Here is a 24,561-nt window from a genome sequence, read left to right on the forward strand (position 1 = left end):
GTGGATATGAGTCTTGGTGCATTTGTGGGAAAGGGTGAGCTGCGAGCATCCTTCTGCTCCACCATCTTGGCTTCCCCCACAAAAAGTCTCACAATATGGTGGAAGTAAACACAGCCAGGTAATAGATGGAGAAGATATTTCATGGAAATGACAAGAAAGTGCAGATTGCAATGCTCAACTTATACAAAATACGTTTTAAAATAAGGGCCACAATTAAAGATAAATATGAGAGTATATAAAGAAATAGAGATCAAAATAAAAAAAAGCATTAAACTCATTAAATTATATATGGACCCAACACTGAAAATCCTAAGTATAAAAAGATATATTAGTAGACATGAAGAAATTAATTCATTATAAAACAATAATAGTAGATGAGATTAACACCTCACTATTTTGATGGCCATATCATCCAAAAAGAATATGTGTAAGGAAACAAAGGTCTTAAAGGCATATTAGACCATTTGAACTTAACTGAGCTATTGGAGACTGCATCAGAAACGGAGAACACAAAACTTCTCAAGTGTGCACAGGATGTTATCTAAGGAATTAACCACATATTATGTCATAAAATGAGCCTCAGGAACGTTAAGCAAATATGGATTACAGTAAGTATTTTTCCATACATAAAATTATGAATCTATGCATCAACTCTAGAAAGAAGAAAAGGAAAAGCACAAACATGAGATTAAACCACATCCTTTAAAAAATAAAACAAAATCAGGTCAATGATGAAATCAAAGAGGTAATAAAATCATACCTGGAAAAATATTACAATGAAAACACAGCTTCATAAAATGTATGGAATGCAGCAAAGGCAAATCTAAGAGGGACATTTCAAACAATTCAGGCCTTCTACAAGGTAAAAGAAAAACCTCACAGAATGGACAAAGCTTGCCATCCAAAATAACTACATATAAGAAGAAACAAAACCCAAATGCAGTAGAACGAGAAATCATTAATCATTAGGCTGAAAAAAATAAAATAAAAATTAAAAAGTAAATTAAAATTCATAAAATCAACAGGTTTTTTTTTAAAAATATTAACATATTGATAAGTATTTAGCCAAGCTTATCAAGAAATAGAGAGTGGACCCAAACAAAATTAGAAATGAAGCAAAAGAAATAAAGTCTGATAGCACAGAAATGCAAACAGAGATCATGAAAGCACTCAGAGCAGTTAAGTGACAACCAACTGGACGACCTTAAAGAAATGGAAAAATTTCCTGAAATGTACATCCTGCCAGTACTGAATAAAGAGAAAACTGAAAACTTGAAAAGAGCAATCAGTATAAGTTAAATAAATTCTATAATTTTAAAAACACTGCTTGAACAAAATGCCTGGATGCCTTCACTAAAACCTCTTTCCTCTCAACTGTTTCAAAAAATGTAGGAGGAAGGAAAATTCTCAGTTATTCTATGAGGCCACCAATACCATGATAACAAAACCAGTCAAAGACACTATCAAAAAACAAAATGAAAATGTAAAGAAAATATCCTTGATGAATATACTTCCAAAAATCCTCAAAATAAATCAACAAATTAATCCAGCAATACATAGAAAAGATTATACACGATGATCAGTTGGATTCCTTCCAGAGTCACAGGGATGGCTCAACATACACAAGTCAATCAGCAAGACATATATTTAATAAAGGAAGTTCAAAATTAACAGGACCATGTCAATACACACAGAAAAAGCATTAGACAAAATTCAAAATACATGCATGATCAGAACGCTCATGAAATAGAGTACAATGGGAAAATCTCTCAACATACTAAAGGCCATTTATAACAATTTATAATACTTAGGGGAAAAGCTGAAAGCATTCTGAGTAAATTTGGGAACAAGACAAGGATTCCTACTCTCAGCACTTCTGAACCATAGTAAAAGAAGGAAGGAAAAGGAAAGAAAAAGAAGTAAAAGAAATGCAAAATGGAAAGGAAGAGGCAAAATTGTCACTAGTACTGATGACATAACAATCTACATAGAGTCCTAAGTGCTCCACACAGGCTAATATGAAGAATAAATAATTTCCACAAGGGGGCAGGGCACAAGGTTAATGTGAAGTAATCGCTTGCATTTCTACACATCAATCATGAGATACCATAAAATGGATGTTGAAAGAAATACTATTTAAAATCCCATCCCCCTGAATATCTTGGAATAAATGTAACCACGTATATGAAAAATCTACAAGCTGAAAATTAAAAAACATTGACAAAGAAATTAAAAAGCTTTCAAACAATGGATAGCTCTCTTGTGATCTTGGATTGAAGGATTTAATATTGTTAACATGGCCGTACTACACAAAAAATACAGATTTGTTGAAATTCCTGTTACGAAGCTGTAGTATTTCCCACAGAACCAGAAAATAAATAACTCTAAGTTTTACATGAAATCATTTAAAATTGTCAAAATGATCTTGGGAAAAAACAACAAATCTGGAGGTATAAACCTCCCAGATTCCATACTATACAACAAAGCAACAGTAATAAAAACAGCATGGCATTGGCACAGAAATATAATCAATAAAATCAGATAGAGAGCCTAGAAATAATTCCACACACCTATGAGCAATGAATCAATGATATAAGAGGCAAGAATACACAATAGTGAAAAGACGCTCTCGTCAATGGATGGTGTTTGGAAAGCTACACATCTACATGTAAAACAGTGAAATGAGAGCATTCCCTGACATCATATACAAAAATAAACTAGAAGTATATTAAGGACCGAAATGTAAGACCTGATACTATAAAACTGCTAGAAGGGAATATAGGTGATACAAGATTGGATATATATCATAGGAATATTTTTTATATCAGTCTCCTAAGGTGAAAGAAATAAAAGCAGAAATAAGCAAGTGGGACCTAGATAAACTTGAAAACTTCTGCACAGCTAAGGACACTTTTAATGAATTGAAAACACTGCCTGTTTTCATGTAGAACATATTGGGAAACAATGCAAGTGATCAGTGGTTAATAGATGTAGGTTAATAGATGTAGCATGGATTTAGGTTACACAACTCAAAGTGAAAAACAAAAACCAAATCAAAAACAAAAGCAGAGTACCTGAGTTAATATTTTTCCAATGGAAACAAGCAGATGAGTAATATGCAAGTGATACAAATGCTCAACATTACTAATTATTAGTTAATTGCAGTTCAAAACCACAATGAGTTATCACTTCACATGGGTCAAATGACTATTATCATAAGGTGTACAAATAGAAAGTGTTGGAGATGTTGTGGAGGAAACAAATCTCTTGTATACTCTTGGTAGGAATGTAAATTGTTACAACATCTATGGAATAAAGTATTCAGATTTCTTTAAATATTTAAACAGAATTGCCATATGAAACAGTAGTACCTCTGCAAGGAAAAATCTGGGGAATAAGCCATAAATTGAGAAGAACCAATGTTCACAACAGCACTGTTTATAATATGCAAGACTGGTAAGCATTCCAAGAGTCCTCAGTAGACTATGGACTTAAGAAGATATGATGTTTCTATAAATATGCAATGGAATATTACTCAACCATGAAAATGTATAACACATTGCTATTTCAGCATCATGAAAAGACTTAGTAAATATTGTGCTTAGTGAAGTAACTTAGACAAAGACAAAAGTATATAGTTTAATTTATCTGTGGAATCTAAAGAATATCAAATATCTGTGTATATCTATCTATAGCTATCTATTGATAGATGACAGATAAATAGATACATAGAATGATATAATCATAGATACATGATAGATAGATAAATAGATAGATAGATAGAAAGATACATAGAAAGATAGATTGATAGAAAAAAAGATAGATAGATAGATAGATAGATAGATAGATAGATAGATAGATAGATACATAGATAGATAGATAGATACATAGATAGATTGATAGAGACATGGTAGATAGATAGATTAGATAGAAAAGAGTGAAGCAGACTGAATGATACGGGAAAAAATTTATGTTTAAAAAAGTGGAAGGGAAAGAGAATTTAATGGTAGGACACTGACAGATAAAAATAAGTATACATAAAGGAAATAAGCAACAAGGATAATCTATATAGAAAAGAGAATTACACACAATAACTTTTAATCACTCTATGTTAAAATTGTAATAGTGTATAATGCAATATTATCTAAAAAGTGGTTGGAATAACTATGCTGTACTTCTGAATTTACACAATATAGTTCATCTACTGTACTTCAATTAAAAATAAAACATCTCATGTATAATTTAGTCCTTTTTCCACTGATAGCATCTTCCTTTAATATTGTTTTATATTACTCTTTATCTTTAATGATTACTGACGCTAATTATTTCTATTTCTGTTGTGAAAAGGTTACCAGATTGATGTATCTATATTTATTGCAACTGATTTCCTATTTTTCACCCTTTAATTCCTATAGAATAGTAGCATTTAAAAACGTACCAAAAGAAACAGTTTCAACTTTCTCGTGGTCTCTGCTTAGTATTTTGTTCAATGTTTTTCATATATTTGCCATTTTATTTTTCTTAGAATACCTCTTTTCTGCACCTCTTGTAAGGTGTCTTGGTTTTGTTTTTTACATCTCATTCAGGTTTGTTTGTCTGGTAAAATCTTTATTTTCACTTTATATCTAAGTGATAACTGTGCAATGTAGAGTATTCTTGGGTGAGAGATTTCTTATTTCAGGAGTATGAAAATGTCATTTTAATTACCCTTGGCGTATGTTTTCTTCTCAGCAATCTGCTGATAGCCTAATGAGGGTTCCTTTATAGATTATCATAACTTTTTTTTGCTGCCTTTAAAATTTTACACTGTCATTGACTTGCCAATTGACATATGATGTATCTTGAAGGAGGTCCCTTTGTCTTAAAGTTATTGGTGTTTTGTTGGCTCACGGACTTGTATATCAGTTCTTTAACCAGGTTCAGGAAGTTATCAACTATCACTACTTTAAATAAACCGTCAGCTGCCGTCTAAATTTCATCTCCCTCCAGGATTTCACTCTAATGTTCACTTCCTGAGGAAGTCTGAAGGCTACTGTAAAATTTCCTCACTTTTTGATATCTTGTATCTTTGCCCTCTCCTATCATTTCTAGTTTTGTATTGGTGAGTTTGCTAACCTCTCTTCCACAAAGACAGTCTTCTTCCAGTGCTTTCTGTTGCATTCTTCATCTCTTTTATTGAGTTCATCTGGTCCTCCAATAATGTTTGTTTGCTTTATAGTTTCAGTCTCTTAGGTAATGTATACCTTATCAACTTTTATTTTATTCCTGAGTTCACTAAACTGCTTTCTGAGTTTTGTTTTTGTATTGAGTTTCTCTATGACATCTCTTTGGATTCTCTATTAGTTATACGGCAATATTCCATGACTTTAAGTTTGCTGCAGGGTTGACAGTGTGTGTGTCTGTGTGTGTGTGTGTGTGTGTGCATGTGCCTGTGCGTGTGTATCTGTGTCTGTGTCAATATCTGTGTGTTTGTATCTATGTGTGTGCATGCCCTATAATGTTACTGTGATTGGTCATGATCCTGGTGAATTATTGCTCTGCTGACAGTAAAAAACCGATTGGGATTTGGAGTCTTTGCTTTTGTTATTGGTCGATCGCAATATTGCACAATATTTGGTTTTACTTACCTGAGCTACCTCTTATAATATTTCAAAATGGCACTTTCCAGTCGCTACTGTCTGGATAAAAGATTGTTTACATTGTCATTTCTTAGATAAATCTGGTAGTTAATGCCACTGATGTCACTGGGCCTGTGAACCCTTCCTTTTATCTTATATCCCTTAAGACTTAGTGCACACATTGAGGAAAGATGTAAAGACAGGTGGGAAGTTGGAATCAGACAAGTGCCTTTGCCATGTCCTATGTTGCATGGTACATTGTCTCCACCACTGTGAATAGGGAGGAGGGAGAGTGTCATGAATGTTTGAGGGTTTAAAGGATGGAAATTCTGTCTGCATTGTGGCTCCCTCCTACTTACCTGTGACAATGAGTACTGGTGCAGCTGGAGGCTGAAGCTGTGGGAACCACTGAGACCCTGTTTCTTCTGGGTACTCTGAAACTTTGGGCTCAGATACCCTAGTAAGTGGGCCTTGGTTGCAGGCACCAATTTTTCTCTTCCCTCAGTTCAGCCAACTTTATGTGTTTTAGCCCACCAAACTTCAGCTGTACATATGTGTTCTGGAGTATTGTTTTGTGTTGTATTTATTTTTGTTGAGATGTGATCGTTTCACTGACTGTTGATTAATGGGGAGAGACAGAAATAATTTAAACTTATGTCACTTTTTTCAAAGTCTATACTTGTTCATTTAAACACTTAAATTCTAATAAGGTCATTATAAGAACAGTAAAGAAAGTGAACAAATCACCTCCCTTTATATCAGAGTACTATAAAATATTTTGTTATTCCTGGGTTCTTTTCTTCAATATTTTCCCAAAAGCATGCACATTTTAGTATAATATATGTCTATAATCTCTTTAAAATCATTTAAATTCATAAAATATTCTCTGTGCTATAAATATAGCCCTGTTGCTTCCAAAATTTATAACTAGTAGCTTACATATTTCTGTCTTCCCCATCCATCTTCCCTGTCCCCAATGGAAACCATTACTTGGTACATTACACATATATATGTGATTCTGTTTCTGTATTTTTATGATTATTTCTCTTATATCTTTAGTTTCCTCATGTAAGTGGTAACTTAGAGTGTTTTTATCTGTATGACTTATTTTCCTATGTGCAACAATATCTGGGTCCAGTCACATTTTTCCAAATGGCATAATTTTATTTTTTAATATGACAATGTCTAAGTATTATGTTATCTATCTCTCACATCTACATCATCCAATCATCTGTTGATGGGCAATTGAGTTGTGCTTCTATCCTTGGCTGTTATAAATTATGATGTAAAGTACATTGGGGTAATATATCCTTTAAAGTCAATGTTTTCATTTTTTTTCAGATTTATATCAAAAACTGGAATTGCTGCAACATATAATGCTTCTATTTCTAGTTTCATTAGCACTGTCCACACTTTTATTATAGTGGATGCATCAATTTATATTTCCACCATAAGTGTACCTTGGTTCCCTTTTATTGACATTCTTATTAATGTTTGTCATTTGAAGACTTTTTTAATAGCCATTTTGGTTGCTGTGAGATTATATTTCATTCTGGTTTTGATTTACATTTTCCTAATGAATAGCAACGTTATGTTTCTTTTCATGAGCATGAAAATCATCCACATGTCTGTTTTTGAAAACTTTCCAGGAAGATCCTTCAACTGTTTTAAGTTCGGGTCTTTTTTTTTAAATATTGAGTCTAATATGCTATGTAAATATTATTGAAATTAACAACTTGTTGGTTTCACTGTCTGAAGCTCCTCCTTCTATTCTGTGTTTTGTCATAAGTCCTGCTGAAGGTTTCCTTTGCTTTGCAAAAGGTTTGGCACTTCACAATTATAAAGGAAGTGGAATCCCTGTATCACATAGTACATTTATTATTTCCTCAGTAAAATTATAAACTGTTATTGTTAGTTTACCTTATTTTTTTTTACTTAAGAGATAGATTAAAAATAAATTTTGCTATGATTTATCTCAAAGGCAGTTTTGCTCATGTTCTTGGTCAGAAATTGTATAGTTTCAGGTTTTACATTTAGGAAATTAATCCATTTTTATCTTATTTTGTACAAAATGGAAGGAAGTGCTCATACATCTTCCTTTTACATGCACTGTCCAGTTTTCCTAGAACTACATGTTGGAGAGACTGTCTTTTTTCTATTGTATACTCTCACCTGCTTCATTGTAGACTAATTGACCATATGTGTGTGGGTTTATTTTAGGACTCTTTATTTTGTTCCATTGATCTATGTGATTGTTTTAGTGATATATTTTGATGTTTTGATTACTGTAGCTTTGAAGTATGTTCTAAAGTCAGGGAGAATAATACCCACATTTTTGTTCATTTTTCAAAGTTAATTTTAGAAAATTTGTGTCTTTCAGAATTTTGCATAAATTTTATTTTTTTCTCCTTGTTTTTTGAAGAAACATATGGATTCTATGAGAATAGAAAATTACTAAAAGTAATTTTAGTATTAGTGAGAAAAATTGTAAAATGTGGAGGATACAACATACAATATTAAACAACCAATGGATTGCTGCATAAATCAAAGAAAAAATACATAAAGAATTATGAGAACAAAAAAAAGTCCATGGGGTATAGCTAAAGCAGTATTAGTGGGGATGTTTATAGCAAAATAATCCCACTTATACAAGTAAGAAACATCTCTCTCTCTTATAAAATAAACTTGCAAACAAAAGATGCAGCAAAATAATAAAGAAAGTTGTTAGTAGAAGGAAAGACAGCTGAAAGGTCAAAACATAAATAAATAAAATAAAGATTAAAATTAGAAACATCTAAACAAACTACAAAATGGCTTTTGAAAGATAAATATAACTGATAAAATTTAACAAGACTCATGAGCTAAAAAGATAGTATAGAGTAAAGAGCTCCAAAATAAATGAGAAGTTACAATTTATATCAAAGTAACACAAAGCATCATAAGATGATACAACAAATTATATGACATTATAATGAAATCCCTATAAGAAATGGACAATTTCTAAGAAAGACAAAATCTTCAGGATGGAATGAGAAATAGAAAATATTAACAGATTCTCATGAATGAAATTGAATAAGTAATTAAACAAAATCTCCCAAGAAATAAAATTCCAGTCTTAGACAGCTTCTTAGGTGACTTCTGCCAAACATTAAAAGCAGAGCTACCACCTATACTTCTCAGAGAATTCCAAAAACTTCGAGAGGAACAGAGGCTTCCTACCCCACATTTCTGTATTACACTACTACTAAAACAGGAAGAAATACCTCATAAAATTACAGTTTAAATACTACTGATAAGCGTATATGCAAAAATCATCACTAAAATGTTAGCAAAGCAAACAGTACATTAAAAGGTTTATGCAATATGATTAAGTCCCTTTTGTTCCAGGGATGCAAAAGTGATTCGTTACCCACAAATTAATCAATATGATACACTAAACTTACAAATTGAAAAATAAAAATTATATGGTCACCTCAAAAGAATCGTAAAATGTTTTGACAAATTCTGTATCTATTTATAATTATATTTCTCCTCAAATTATGCATGAGGAAACATACCTCAACACAATTAAGGTCATATATGACAAGAACTCAGCTAACATGGCACACACTGATTAAAAGCTGAAAGCATCTACTGTAAGAGCAGGAAGAAGACAAGGTTGCTGACTCTTATCACTGTTATTCAATATCGTAATGGCAATTTTAGCCATAGCTATCCAAAATAAAGTTAAATAAAATATAGCTATTTCAGAAAAGAAGTGAAAGTATCTGTTTGTAGATGAAAAATTTTAAAAAGAAATCCTAAGGAAGATGCTACAAAACTACTAGGCCTTATCAATGCATTTGTTAAAATTTCAGAATGTAAAATTAACATACAGAAATCTTGCTAACAACTTGCTAACAGATAGAGAAAGTTAGGGAACTGTCTCATTTACAGTTGCATTACAAAATAAAAATCAAGAAATGTACCCAACCAAGGAGGTAAAAGACCTGTAGTCAGAAAACTATAAAATATTTATAAGAGAATTTGAAGATAATGCAAACAAATGAAAGGATATACTGTGTTCATATATTAGGAAAATATATTGTTTCAATGACAGTACAAGCCAAGAAAATACACAAATAAAATTCAGTTCGTATCAAGAACAAAATACATTTTCAGACACTTAAAAAACATAATTCTTTGATTTACATGTAAACACAAAAGATTTGAAATCACTAAAAAAAGAAAAGAAAAGAAAACAAACACACTAAAAACACGAACTTTGACAAAGAACAAAGAGGATGTATCACTGTCCCTGATTTTAAATTATAAAACAAAGCTACAGTAATGAATATGGTAGTGGCACAAAACAAACAGAATAATGGAACACAACATAATGCCTAAAAATGAAATCAGACAGTTATGGTCACTTAGCCGATTACAAAAAATGAATACACAGTGGGGGAAAGGTAATCAACAGGCACATGAAAATGGTCAAAATCATTAACCATCAGAAAAATGCAAGTCCAGAACACAATGAGATTTTATGTCACTCTTCTCAGAATGACTATGATCAAAAAGATAACAAATATAAATATTGGTGAGGATGTAAGAAAATAACCCTGATGTAATGCTTCAGTGAATGTAAATTTGTGCTGCCACTGTGGAAAAAACTATGGAGTTTTATCTAAAAATTAAAAATGATATATGATCCAACAATTCCTTATCTGGATACCAATTCCCAGAAAATAAAAACACAAACTAGAAAAGATAAATTCAAACGTATATTCACTGCAGCATTATTTATAAACAGGATATAGAAGCAAATTATTTGCTCATCAATAAATGATGGATAAAGAAAATGTGTGTTTATAGTATATATATCTACCCATCAATTAACTACAGATTTATCTATATTTGTATATATATATGCACACACAATAAATATATATATATGCACACTATATATATATCTATATGCACACACACACATAAAAATTCAATGGGTTGTTACTCAGCTCTAAAAATTATAGGTTGTTGACATTTGCAGCAAATGGTTAGACCAAGAGGGTAATATGCTAAGTGAAATAAGTCAGACAGACAATGACAAATGCTAAATGATTTTACTCATATTTGGAATTTAAAACAAATTAACATAACAAAACAGAAAAAGAGTTATACAAAGAAACAGGTTGTTCACTAGAAGCAGGGAAATGTGCTGAACAATAAGAAATAGTTGAGAAAAATTTAGAGAGAAAATTTTCCAATAGCAAATTAAATGAGTCAGGGACCAGAAATATACTGAATGGGGAGTAGTCAATAATTATGAAATATCTTTAAATAGCAACATATCATAAGTAGATTTATTCTTGTGATCAGTTTGAAATGTATTAAAAATTGTAAACGGTATATTATGTAAGAGAAACTAAAACAGTGTTATACATTGAAGAACACTTCAAAAACAAACAACCATACTTATAAAAAAAAACAGATTTGTAGTCAACAGAGACAGGGTTTGGGAAAGGAGTATTAGATTAATGCACTCGAAAGATAAAAACCTCCAGCCGTTAAATAACCGTGTTCTAGGGATGCTATGTATTAAAATGATAAATACAATAAATAATGCTTTATGTTATATATGAATGTTGTTAAGAGTGAAGACCATAAGATTTCTCATCACAACAAAGATAGAAATTGTATTTCTTTAATACTGTAAATGAGAAAATGAATTCTCCCTAAATTTGCTATGATATTTATTTCATGATACATGTAACTCAAAAGCCTACCCTGTGCACCTAAACTTACAGAATGTATTATGCCAATTATATATCAATAAAAGCAGGAGGAAAAATGGATATACAATGATCATTGTTTCTCATGTCATTTCTCATGTTTGTTTTTACAGCAAGTAAACTTGAGTCATGATAGACTTATCCTAGGTAAAGATACCAATAAATAAGGGATTCTAATACATAATGCATAAAGATACTAATATAATTAGTGTTTTACCATGCCTTAACCTTTTTTTCATGATAATAGCCCATTGCTTCTGTAGGCATCAAAATTTAAATCCGTGTATTCATCTGAGATAAGGGAACGGATACAAAAGTTAACCATGGCTGCTTTTCTGTGAGTAATAATGTTCACTGTCTCTGACCAAAGGTCTCATCTCCCAAACAGCATCTGTAAGAAAGGAACATGCTAGGTTGCTAAAAATCTCAGCATGGTAAAATATCAGAACTCCTACAATTCTTAACTGTTCTGCAATGGGAATGTAATACTGACAAAGTTTTCATTTTGTTTAACAATGAGGTGTTTTCTCATGGTTGCATTAGGGGATGTGAGGATAATCCCTGAGATCCACAACAAACATTCTCTCTCAAGTGCTGGGCAAACAACTGAAAAGGATCTGCATTATTAGAACTGAGGACTGCTTTCAAAATGATGACTACACGCACTCTATTCCAGATAGATCAGCGAAAGGAAGGTTATTGCAATTTGTAGTTGAACGGGAATATATCAGAGGTTCAGTCTCTATAAATGAGTCAACGGGTGTTCAAAGCCAAAATAAATTGTGTCAACAATGAGAATTAAAGGAAAAAACTTGGACATAAGCTTAAATTAAAAATGAGACTCAGTCCTGTGCTGGGCTCTGGGTACTGGAGAATGAATATGACTCAGTCCAATTCAAGGTTTCAGTGGATTGGCCCTAGCATCAGCTCGGAATTCAATGAACAGGTAACAATTAGCATACTGGGAGAAATATAATCTACCTCTCCCTGATCGGAAGGAAATCTGGTGGCTCAATAAAACTCTTAATTCACAGAGATTCTGCCAAATGCAGAGGAATAATTCACTGATGACTTAACTAAGACAAACTTAGTTACTGCTTAACAATCCATCTTCACACACACACACAGTGGTAGGAAGATTTGTAGTATTTAGTGGGAATAATTCAGTGGGCAGACCTCAGTGTATAGTTTTCAAAACACCAGCCAACTTTTCTACTATTGCCAATTATCTAGTTTTCCCAGGTAGAAAGCTACAGATGGACAAATAATATTCTTATTTAGGATTTCTAATAATGAAAGTAAACTGTGGCTTTTGACTTATCAGTATTGAACTTTGTTATGATGATCACGGCAAGACCCACTCGCTGATAAGAGACCTGGAAACTATCTGCTGAACTGGCCCAACTGAACCCCAGACTGCTAATGTAAGCAACAACATAGCCACCATCAGAGTTGAGCTCACAAACTTAAAAGCTCGATGTTTCTGTTGTAGGAACAACCACTGCTGTCCAGACAAAGATCTTCTGCTGCAAGTGGGCACTTTTCTCTTGGTAAAGGTCATACTGGTGGGATGTTGCTAGAGCTTACCCTGGCCCACTTGCCCATTCTCTCGATTATCAAAGGCTTTCTTCAGTACTGGTGACACATTTTCAGGACTCAATGTTGCCATTCCAGTCTTATCAGCTGACACTGGCTGCATGATTGTGAGCAGAAGCCTTAGGCTCCTTGACCTTGCCTTCAATTTTTCCAGCATTTCAGGGCATTTCACATACTGAAAATGCTTCACCTTTAATTTTAAATTAAGGGGAAGTTGTCAAAGTCTTCCACGAATAATTTATATTTACTAATATCTGCAGATATTTGGTATTATTGCAGTTGGACAAATTTTTAATTCTACCACCGTCACCTCTTTTTATTCCACACAGTTTAGATTGCAATTTGGTTACTGAATACGACCATCCCAACCAAGGGTGAAGTACCTCTAAGATACTAACTGTGTGAAGGTTCGAAGGGTCACAACTTATGTGGGGTGTATAAACCTACATTAAATGTTTGCAATGGCACTGCCTCTTCTGGATAAAGCTCTGATTCCAAGAAGTTAATTAATTAGAAGGCAGTATAGTTATTGGTATGGGGAAGAGAATCAGCTATTTTGGGGTGGGTGGGTGATGAAGAGACAGGAAAAAATCCAGCAAAGAGAATGGAATTCTTTAGGCCTCTGGAGGCATGAATTAACAAGAAAATAATACTTTATCTCATGTATCTACCTTCACATACTGTCTTGATTGACTAGTCCTTGGGCTATGAAAACAGCTAGTTTGTATTGAAGAGTAAAGATAATAACGAAATAGTTTGAAAACCATGAGATTTTTTGTTTCAGGAAAGTAGATTTTGCTTAAAGTAAACATGTATTTTTCATTCACTAAATATTAAAATGCATCCTGTGGTAAGTGCTGTGCTTACTGTGCTGGTATCCAAGTTAAACATGGAAAGGGGGATAGACAGAAAATATCTGGAGGAGGTGGTTTCTGTGCTGAGACAGGGAAAATCAAACTAGGTAAAAGGAGGACAACCTACGACCAAGGATGAGCTGGAGCAAAAGTTTTGAGGTTGGATTTAATATGATTGACAAGCATTTGCCTGGATGTATCACCATAAACAGTGAAACATAAAGATCTGCCAAGGTTTTCAGGTGCCAGGTCTATGAAGGAATGACTAAACTATGTTGAGTTTGTGGGCTTACGTTTGGAAAGGCATTAAGTGCCACCCTGAGAATTTAATCTTGTCTTTGGCTGGAAAATAAAAGTAACATAAAATATTCAGTTGAAAATATAATGTAGACTCTTGAGGGGAGGAAAAGAAAACACCAATTGGAATGCTTTGAGAACATCACAAAGAAGACCATTGATAAAATTACTTCTTAAATTCTAGCACATGCAGAATAAGCAATCTGAGACTATATCATGTGAAATTCATGATACCAGGGATGACATAAGAGAGATCATGATCCCTGGGCCAGAACCTGCATTTATCTCCTGTTCCAACCTATCCTAACTTAACACTTTTAATACTTTCCAGGATGAACCAGAAACCACTTAGTAATTTTCCCTCTCTCTATGTTTTAGTCTTCTTCCAAATTCTTCCATTTTCTCTTCTTCCTTACAAGAAATTATTTAAATTTACTCCTATATTTTTCCATCAAATGATCATATCAATCAAATATCTCTTTTTTCTTTAAATGGTAACTTAGTCTCCGTTTAACTCTTTACTCTATTTTAAAAAATATAAGGAAAATACAGGTACACATCTATGTTTATTGTTCAAATAAGAAAAATGCAGATATTTGTCGACATTTTCCAACATCAATTTTAATCTTTGTTATCCTGCATACTCTGGTAGTCCTCTGGTAGATCAGTTGTAATTAGGATGACGTTCATAAACTGAAGTTGGCTGATGAGTTGGCCTTGGAAGAGAGGTAGCTGATGTATCAGCTATCACTGGCACTGGAAACCGTGGGTTGCTCCCTGGTTGAAGTTTAGAAAAACGAACTTCATTGGCAGATATATTGTGATATCTATTTGGAAAAATAGAAGGCTCCAACATTAGTCCAAAATAACTACTCTGTACGGGAGACAAGTTGCTGTATTGAGAATTAGAATTTGTAGTTGTAATGAAGTTCACAACACGGCCATTTGCTTCAGTGTAGCTGCTTTGAGAGTGCCCGTGGACAGTGGTAAACTGACTTAAAATAGCACGTTGATCCACTGCAATTTGTTCTGGGGGTCTAAGTGATATTGATGATGGAGGAGAAAAATCATCTCTGATCAGGGTAATTGTATCACAAATTATGTGGCTAGTAGAGGGTTTTCTTATTAGAGGCATGTTTAAATTTGCAGAAGTTAAAAATGCACTTTCCCCACTAGTGTCAGTCACAAAACCAGAAATATTATTATTCACATTACCCCCTGCTTTAAAGTGTTTCTTTTTGAAATCTTCAGCCAATGAAGATATCAGAGAGGCATTTTTAATCCCAACTCTTCTTTTTATTCTCACTAAAAGCTGGGGACAGACTCGTTTATTATTTGGATTATGGTAAAACTGCAGCTAAAACCAAAGGAGAAAGATTTTAGTAATATTTTAAAACAAAATACAAGACTACAATAAGCCTAACCTATGAAACTTCAGATTTCACATTAACAATGCAAAGATAATATCATCAAAATGTGAACATTGCTTATGATATTTCAAAATTCCTTATTTGGAAAATACACATTTAAATAGTGTAGTCATCAAACTTAGGAAGTTAGCATTTGCAGTAATGGTGAGTGCCACTTTTGAAAAGCAGCATTAATACCTTTATTTAGATTTCTGATAAGATTCATAGTTGCCATCAATTTTTCTCATTATCTTGAATACTTAAGACACTGTCCTTATTTTTGGAGAAAATAAAGAATTTTAGCCTTAGTAATTTTATACAATTTTCAAAATCTAGCTTTACATTTATATTACCATAGATTGATGTACAAAATAAAATTTTATATTTAAGTAATCAAGTGGTAACTAAAATTTCTGAATACCTTGCTTAAAACAGAAACTTCTTTTTCTTCTGTCTGAAAGTCAGCTAGACAAGCACATCTTTGAAAATTCTGCTGCACTTTACTAAACCCATAAAGGTTAAGCTGTCTAATTGATCTTTTCATACTTCCAGTTTCAAGTATTCTGAATGGGGCCTTTCTTTCCAAACTTCCTTCTTAAAAATAACTTCATCAATCACTATGGAAGATCCATTATCATCTCACTAGATGGATTTTTATTGGTCACTACCAGCCATTTTCCAGAGTTTTCTTGGAAATGTCAGAGAACGAAAATCATTATCTTCATCTGACTCTGAGACACAATGTGTATAACATTGTCTTTTTATCAAGGATTATTCAGACAAAGTCTGAAAAGCATTTTCATCAATCACAGACCTCAAGTCCAAGTCCTCAGAGAATGTTTGATCACACAATAGAGATCTACCGGAATTTCCTGAACCAGTTGGTCCATTTTTAGGAGACACATCTTGAATTTCTGAAGAAATATGTGCCATCTCAAATAACTTTTTCAACAGCTACTTTTTTAATCTGCATGATTTTGAGAACTGCAGCTTCAAATGCTGCTTTGGCAGACCTGCACAAATAAACTACTAGGCCATCACAATGGTTCTAAACCTGAGTAGCTGTGATATCAAAAACGACTAGTCTCCTAGCAATCCAAGTGTAACATTCAGCAAGTGTTTAATTCTCATTCATCCAGTTTAAACGAAACGTATAGGATGCTGATATTTATAGTGTGATCTGCAAATATTATCCCCACAAAACCTTTTGATATACTTTAATTTTGGGGTCTATGAAATAAAACAAATCTCTTTTCTTTTGTGCAAAAATTTATGCCAGATTGGTGAGCAGAGTATAAATAATGCACAAAATAAATAAAATAGTTTTAAAGTTTTCGTATTTAAATAAATTTGTGTACGACCTTTGCAGAAAATGTATAACACTTTCATTATCATTTGTAATAAAAGTGAAACATAATTTGATTTGGAAATGGTAGTAGTTATTTATCTGTGTTCTTTACAATAAGTAGCTCTATATTCAAAACATGAGCAGAGTAAATATCAGTTTATTTGCTATGTTTATAAATAAATGGTAAACAATTATGATTTAAAATTAGATTAAAATAATCAATTAAATTTAAGAAATCCCAAAGGGGGGGATTTTTGTTTTAAATTGTAATTCAGTGCTATAAAAAAATGTAATTTAATACTCAACTTTAAAATTACACAATGGATAATCTTATTGTATGCTTACAAATATTTATTTTTGCCATTCTTTCACACAGTGGTTTTTCAGTCCCTATAAGTAATACATTTTCTTGTCATCTTTATAATCCATACTCTTGTGGTTTCTGTTAAGTGTTCCAAAATGATGTTGATAAATACAGTTATGCACAAGATCCTGGGTTCAATATGCAGTGCCTCCATTAAGTGGCAAACAAAAACAATCAAAAAACAAAGAAATAACTGTATGTGGGTTGGTGTTTAAAAGACCCGGTGATGCATTTTAGGAAGCAATATGTTTCCCAGTCTTGAAACAGTTGGCATTGTTAGTATAATACCGCATTTTAAGGCAAGTGATTTGTGCACTAATTGTTAATACTAGCTATGTTCTGTATCAGTAAACTGTAGTAAATCCTGTTGTACCAAAAATTATATTCTTTATTTAGAAATGAATCCCATTAAACATAAGCCAAATTCAAAATGAGAGAATAAATTTGTAAATAAATAAATGTACACTCAAACTACAATGTAAATTTTTCCTTTAGTATGCATATATACCATTCTAAATTAATATTAGCAACCTGAATTCATGGCATATTATAAGTATTATAAACTATAGTAAAGTTTGAATTAGTCCCGATTCATAAATAATATTTAACATATGCAAATGAATAAATGTGATACCATCCCTTAAGAAACAGAGAATTCAAAAGTAAAAATCTCAAAAAATGTAGGAAAATTATTGACAGAACTGATCTTAACTTTTGTATATAAAACATGCTGAACCGATTCGCTCTAGAATAGAATATAACTAAACATAAAAAAAGCCATATATGAAAAACCCATGACTAACATCAAGTTCAATGTTAACATACAGGAATATTTTACACTGGTCCAGTAATACGAAAAAGTAGCTCATTCTCACAAGTCATAAATTACACTACTAGAAGTCCTAGCCAGAATTTCAAGTCAAGAAAAAGTATAAAAGGACTCCTACTTGTAAACAAGCAGTAAAATTTTTACAGAAGACATAATTATACACAGATGGAAAACTCCATATTCTCTTCCAGTGACTGTTAGAAATAGTCAACAAACTTAGTAAACTTGCAGAATACAAAACCAATATACAAATATCTGTTGTATTTTTATATAGTAACAACACATTATCAGAAAGAGAAATTAGGAAAACAATTGTGTGCACATTTATACCAAAAAGTATAAAATAGGAATAAATTTGATAAATGTAATAAAAGACCTAAACATAGATCTATAAATTAAAGGTGAAAAAATATAAGTAAACAAAATAATTAAAAGATATTCTGTGCTCATGGATTGCATACAATGTGAGGAAATACTCTAATCTATCTTTCACATTTTCAATCTCCCCAGCAAAGTCTATGGAATACAGTTAAAGCAGGCTAAAGGGGGAAGTTCAAAGTGACATGGCCCTCCTTAAAGTATAAAAGCAATTTCAAATAAATAATCTAACGTTCTTTGTAAACTAATCATGAAAAGAAGAGCAAACAAAACCAATAGTAAGCAGAAAGAGGGAAATAATAAAGATAAAGGAAGAAATAATTGAAATAGAGTTTAAAAAATAGAAAAAATCAATCAAAGTCTTTTATGAAATAGTAAGCATAATTGACAAACTCTGTACAGGCCCACCAACAAGAAAAGAGAGAGAACACAAATAACATAAGAAATGAAAATGGAGAAACTACAAAGAGTACAACAAATTTGCATAATATCATAAGGGAATACCATGAGCAAATGTATGGAAACAAACTGGATAACCAAGAAGACATGGAGAAGTTTCTGGAAATATTAGCCCACTTTATTGCATCTAGAACAAATTGACCATTTGAACAGAGAGATCACCAGAAATGGGATATAATTTTCAATAAAATAGAAAATCTCTGCAAACAAAATTTCAGACCCAAATAGCTTCACTGGTGAATTTGACCAAATGTACAAAGAAATATCCGTACCAGTCCTCCTCAAACTCTTCTAAAAGTTTGCTATGGAGAGAGTACTCCCAAACTCACACCATAAGGCCAACATCAACCTGATACCAAAACCAGATAAAGACACTACCTTAAAAGAAAACTATAGGCCAATATCATTGATAAACATAGATGTAAATATCCTTAAGAAATTATTAACAAACAGAATCCAACATCATGTAAAAAAAGATCATGCACCATGGTGAAGTTAGGTTCATCCCAGGAACACAAGGATGGTTGAACATATGCAAATCAATCAATCAATTTTGATACACCGTATCAAAAACAGAGAGGACAAAAAGCCACATGATCATCTCAGTAGATGCAGAGAAAGCATTTGATAAAATTTAACACCTATTTGCAATAAAAATTCTTATCACAGTGGGCATAAAGGGACCATATCTCAATATAATGGAAGTTATTTATGACAAACATATAGCCAGCAAAATACTCAATGGTGAAAAACTGAAACACTTCCCACAAAAACCTGAGACAAGACTAGGTTGCCCATTCTCACAATTTCAATTCAATATAGTCTTGGATCTCCTAGCCACAAAGATCAGGCAAAAAAAGAAACAAAATATTCTAATGGAATAGAAGAGATAAAATATCACTATGTGCAGATATGACACTATATATAGAAAACTGTAAATGGTTCACAAAAAATTACTTAGGCTGAAAAGGAACTGGACAAGGTAACCAGAGTAATGTACAAAAACCAATTGCATTTCTTTACACTACCATTGAATCAACAGGAGAAAAAATTATAGAAGCAACCACTTTTACAACTGCACCAAAAACTATAAAATGTTTAAAAATAAATCTGTCCAAGGAGATGAAAGAATTATACATTGAGAACTTGAAATCATTGATTAAGGAAATCAAAAAAGATATGAAAATTGAAAAGATACCCAATGGTCTTGTAAAGGAAGAAACAATATTGTTAAAACGGCCATACTGCCCAAAGCAATCCACAGACTTAATGTAATTTCCTATCAAATTATGCAAAACATTTCTTTTTAGGACTGTAACAAAAGATACTAGGATTTTCATAGAGTCATAAAAGATCGATAATCCCCAAAGCAATATTCAAGAAAAAGAAAGAGGCTGGAGGAATAAACCACCAGGTCTCCATAAACTATTGCAGAGATACAATAATCAAAATGACATGATTTTGGTACAGAAACAGGCATATGGACAAATGGAACAGAATAGAGGGCCTAGGAATAAATCTACAGGCCTATGTTCTATTAATCTTTGACAGAAAAGCCATGAATATGGCAGAGAAAAGACCATCACTTCACCACTGGTGTTGGGAAAACTGGATAGCAGCATGCAGAGCACTGGAGTTAGAACACCCTTCACTCCATACACAAGAATAAATTCTAAATGCCTTGAAGACTTAAATGAAAGTCAAGACACAGTAAATCTCCTAGAAGGAAACATATGCAAAACACTCCGAGGTAAATCTCAGCAATGATCTCGTAGAACAGCCTAACCCCGTAAAGAATGCAAGAGCAAAATTAGTAAATTAGACCCTATTAAACTTATAAATTTTTGCACAGCAAAGGGAACCATAAACAAAGAAAAATGACAACCTATATTATTAAAGATAATATTTAGAAGTGATGTAACTGACAAAGTCTTAATTACTTAAATATAAAGACTACATAAAACCTAATAATAATAAAATAAAAACAAGAAACCCAGTCTGAAAATGGGCAGAAGCACTAAGCAAGCAATTCTCCAATAGCGACATTCAAATGTCACACAGATATATGAAAAAAAAATTGCTCACTATCATTATCAGAGAAGGGCAATTCAAAACTGTAATGAAGTATCACCCCTCAATAGTCACAATGACCATCATTCAAAAGTCCACAAAAATTAATGCCTGGGAAGCTGTGGAGAAAGGGAACCTTACAACACTGTTGTAGGAATGTAGATTGGTGCAGTCACTGTGGAAACCAGGATGGGGATTCCTCTTAAGTATAAAAATAAACTTAACGTACGATCCAGCATTCACACTTCTGGGTATATATCAAAGGGAATCCGATTTCAAAAAGTCACCTGCGCCCCAATGATCTTAGCAGTGCTATATACAACAACCATGACATGGTAGAAACCTAATTGTCCAACAACAGTTGACAGTATTCAGAACTTATGCCTTATTTACACAATGGAATAATTTTCTGAAATAAAAAATGATAAAACAATGACATTTGCAGCAAAATGGATGCCCACATAAAGTGTCATTCTAATTGAAGTAAGCAAGAAAGAGAAAGAAAAATAATACATGACATGACAAATGTGAAACCTTAAAAAAAATTTGGATGAGAACACTATGATTTCATCTACAAAACTGAAGTACACTCACAGATCTACAAATGAATTTTATGATTACTGTGGAACGGGTCTGGGAGAGGATATATCTGGGAGCTGTAGAATTATAAAAGTTATCCACTATATATAAAAATAGATATTTTCAAAATTTCTTTTGTATGACACAGGGCAGTAAGTTAAAAATAGTGAAGTAACTTTTAATAGGCACACAAATGTATACATGTACGGGAACACTGTGTTATACACCACAGTTTGACACATTGTAAATGGCATAATTCAAAGCTAAGTAAATGAATAAATATGTAAGTAAATAAATAAATAATAACTAAATAAAGAATATTGAATAATAAATGAAATACAAAGTTTCACACTACATATCTTTACACCTCAAGAAACTAGGAGATAAAAGAATGAATAAAGAAGAAATTTGAATGAATGAGAATAAGGGAAATAACAAGAGAAACAATTGAAAAGATAAAAAAAAATACCTAAACCTGTTTCTTTTAAACATAAATTGGACAAAATTTTAGGTTGGCTAAAAAATAAAGTCACAAATAAAATTAGAAATAAAAGAGAAGATATTACCACTGATGTTGTAGAGATGCAAAGCATCATAAGAAATTGCCACCAGCCAACGATTTGAATGACCTAGAACAAAAGACAAATTCCCAGAAACATATGTCTTCCAACACTGAATCAAGAAGAAATTAGAAAGTTAAATAAAGCAAAAGTGTGTATGAGTAAATCAGTAATTCAAACTTCCCAAAACAGAAAAAATTTACAAGACGACATTATTGGTGAATTATGTCATGCAATTGAAGACAATTTTACACCAATTCTTCCCAAAATCTTCCAAGAATTTGATGGGGTGAAAGATTACAAACTTGTTTTATGACAGCTTTATTTGCATAACAATGCTAGAAAGGACATTATATTCAAAATATAGAATATTCTCCCTGATGAACATATGTGCTAAAATTCTCAACAAAACAGAAGGAAAATGAATTCAACAGCACTTTTAATGTATCATACACATACATGAGTAAAGGGATTTATACCTGGGTTTAAGGATACTTCAAAATATTCAAATCAATAAAGATGACATGCCACACTAATAGAATGAAAAACAAAACTCACATAATCATCTCAATAGGTGCAGAAAGAGCATTATATATAATGCAACATCCTTTTAAGATACTCCCAACAAATTAAATTAACCCTGTCAGTGGCACAGTATCATATACACACAAACACTATGTGGAGAGAAGCAAAACAGTCCTCTGTATATTGATTCTTAGAAGAAGGGTTTATCTAGGACATGCACAATGCGTCACATATCATCTAATTTATAACAATGTTAATAATCTTAAGCCATTTATGTCGCCATACTCCTGCAGTAAGCACAGGATGTTAAATGATCAAGGATTGTTTTAAAGTTCATCACGGAATTTCATTAAGAATGCCATCTCATATCCAGCCGGCTGTGCCTGTCTTAGGGTGTCCTCCTCCAAGGATTTTACCCATCATTGGGTATCCAGCCATCCATACTGGAGACATTGAGTAGGCCATTTCTTATCCAGCCTGGATATGTGACATTCCTCACAGCTTTTATATCAGTTCAGTCCATGGGCTTATTCTCTAGAGCCTTCAGACAGGGGCCGACAAACCCAACATCCCTTGACAGAAAAATGGATGAAAAAATTTTGATGTATATATGCAATGGAATCAATACTTTGCATTCCTATCAACAGAGTCCACGATGTTCCTTTTTCTCCACAATCTCACCAACATCTATGTTTTTCTTTTTGATGAGAGCCTTGTGACAAGTGTGAGGTCTTGCCTCATTTTTGTTTTATGACTTTCCTAATAGTTTATTACTCTGAACATATATTCATGTGTCATTTAGCCAACTGTATGTTTCCACAGAAAATTGATTCAGATCTATCTATTCTATTCCTGTGAAAATTTCGTTAAATTGAATTTTTAGTCTTTTTTGTTGTTGTTGTGGGGTAAGAGTTTGCCATATATTTTGGATGTTAACACTAGATTGGAAAATATCACTTGAAAATATATTCTCCCATTGTGTTGGTTGGCTTTTCATTTTATTGATCATTTTTTCTGCAGTGAAAATCTGTTTAGAGAGATCCAATCTTATTTTGTTAGTTTTGCTTCTGCTTCCCTTTCCAGAGGAGGTATATGTAGAATCAAATTAATTCCAATGTCAAAGTGTACATCTTATCTTTTGCCCTAGGATTCTTTGTATTCAGGTTCTATGTTTTATATGCCCAGGAGTGGGATTGCTGTGTCATATGATAGGTGTATTTTTATTTTTTAAAGGAACTTCCATACAGTTTCCAAAGTGGTTTCACCAATTTTCATTCCTACCAATAGCTTTGGAGAGTCCCTATTTCTCCACAACCACCCCAGTTTTTATTATTTGTAGACATTTGGATGACATCCCTTCTCAATAGTGTGAGGTAAAACATTATTTTTTTTGTCTTGCATTTGTATAAGATTAGAAATGTGAGCATGATTTTATGTTAATTTTTGTCATCTGTGTGTCTTCATTAGAGAATTGTCTTCTGCTCATTTTCTGGCTGAGTTGTTTGTAGGTTTTTGAGATGGAGTTGTATGAACGATGTGTGAATTTTAGAAATTAGCCTCTTGTTGATTGCATTGTTTCCTAACGTTTTCTCCCATTTGCATGTTCATCTTTACATTTTGTTTATTTTGCTGTGTAGTAGCTTTTAATTTTAATTAGGACCTTTTTGTTTATTTTGCTTTTATTCTTTTCAGCTTTGGAGAGTGACATAAGAAAATTTTGCTACAATTAATGTCTTGTTTTGCCTATGTTAGGTTCCAGGGGTTTTATTGTGTCATATATTAGATTCAGATATTTAAGTCATTTTGTGTTTATTTTTGTACAGTGTGAGGGAGTGTTCTAATTTCATTGATTTATATGTAGCTGTCTAGCTTTCTCAACATCACTTGCTGGATACTGTCTT

This window comes from Vicugna pacos, unplaced genomic scaffold (assembly GCF_048564905.1).
Source record: "Vicugna pacos unplaced genomic scaffold, VicPac4 scaffold_19, whole genome shotgun sequence".
Taxonomy (NCBI): domain Eukaryota; kingdom Metazoa; phylum Chordata; class Mammalia; order Artiodactyla; family Camelidae; genus Vicugna; species Vicugna pacos.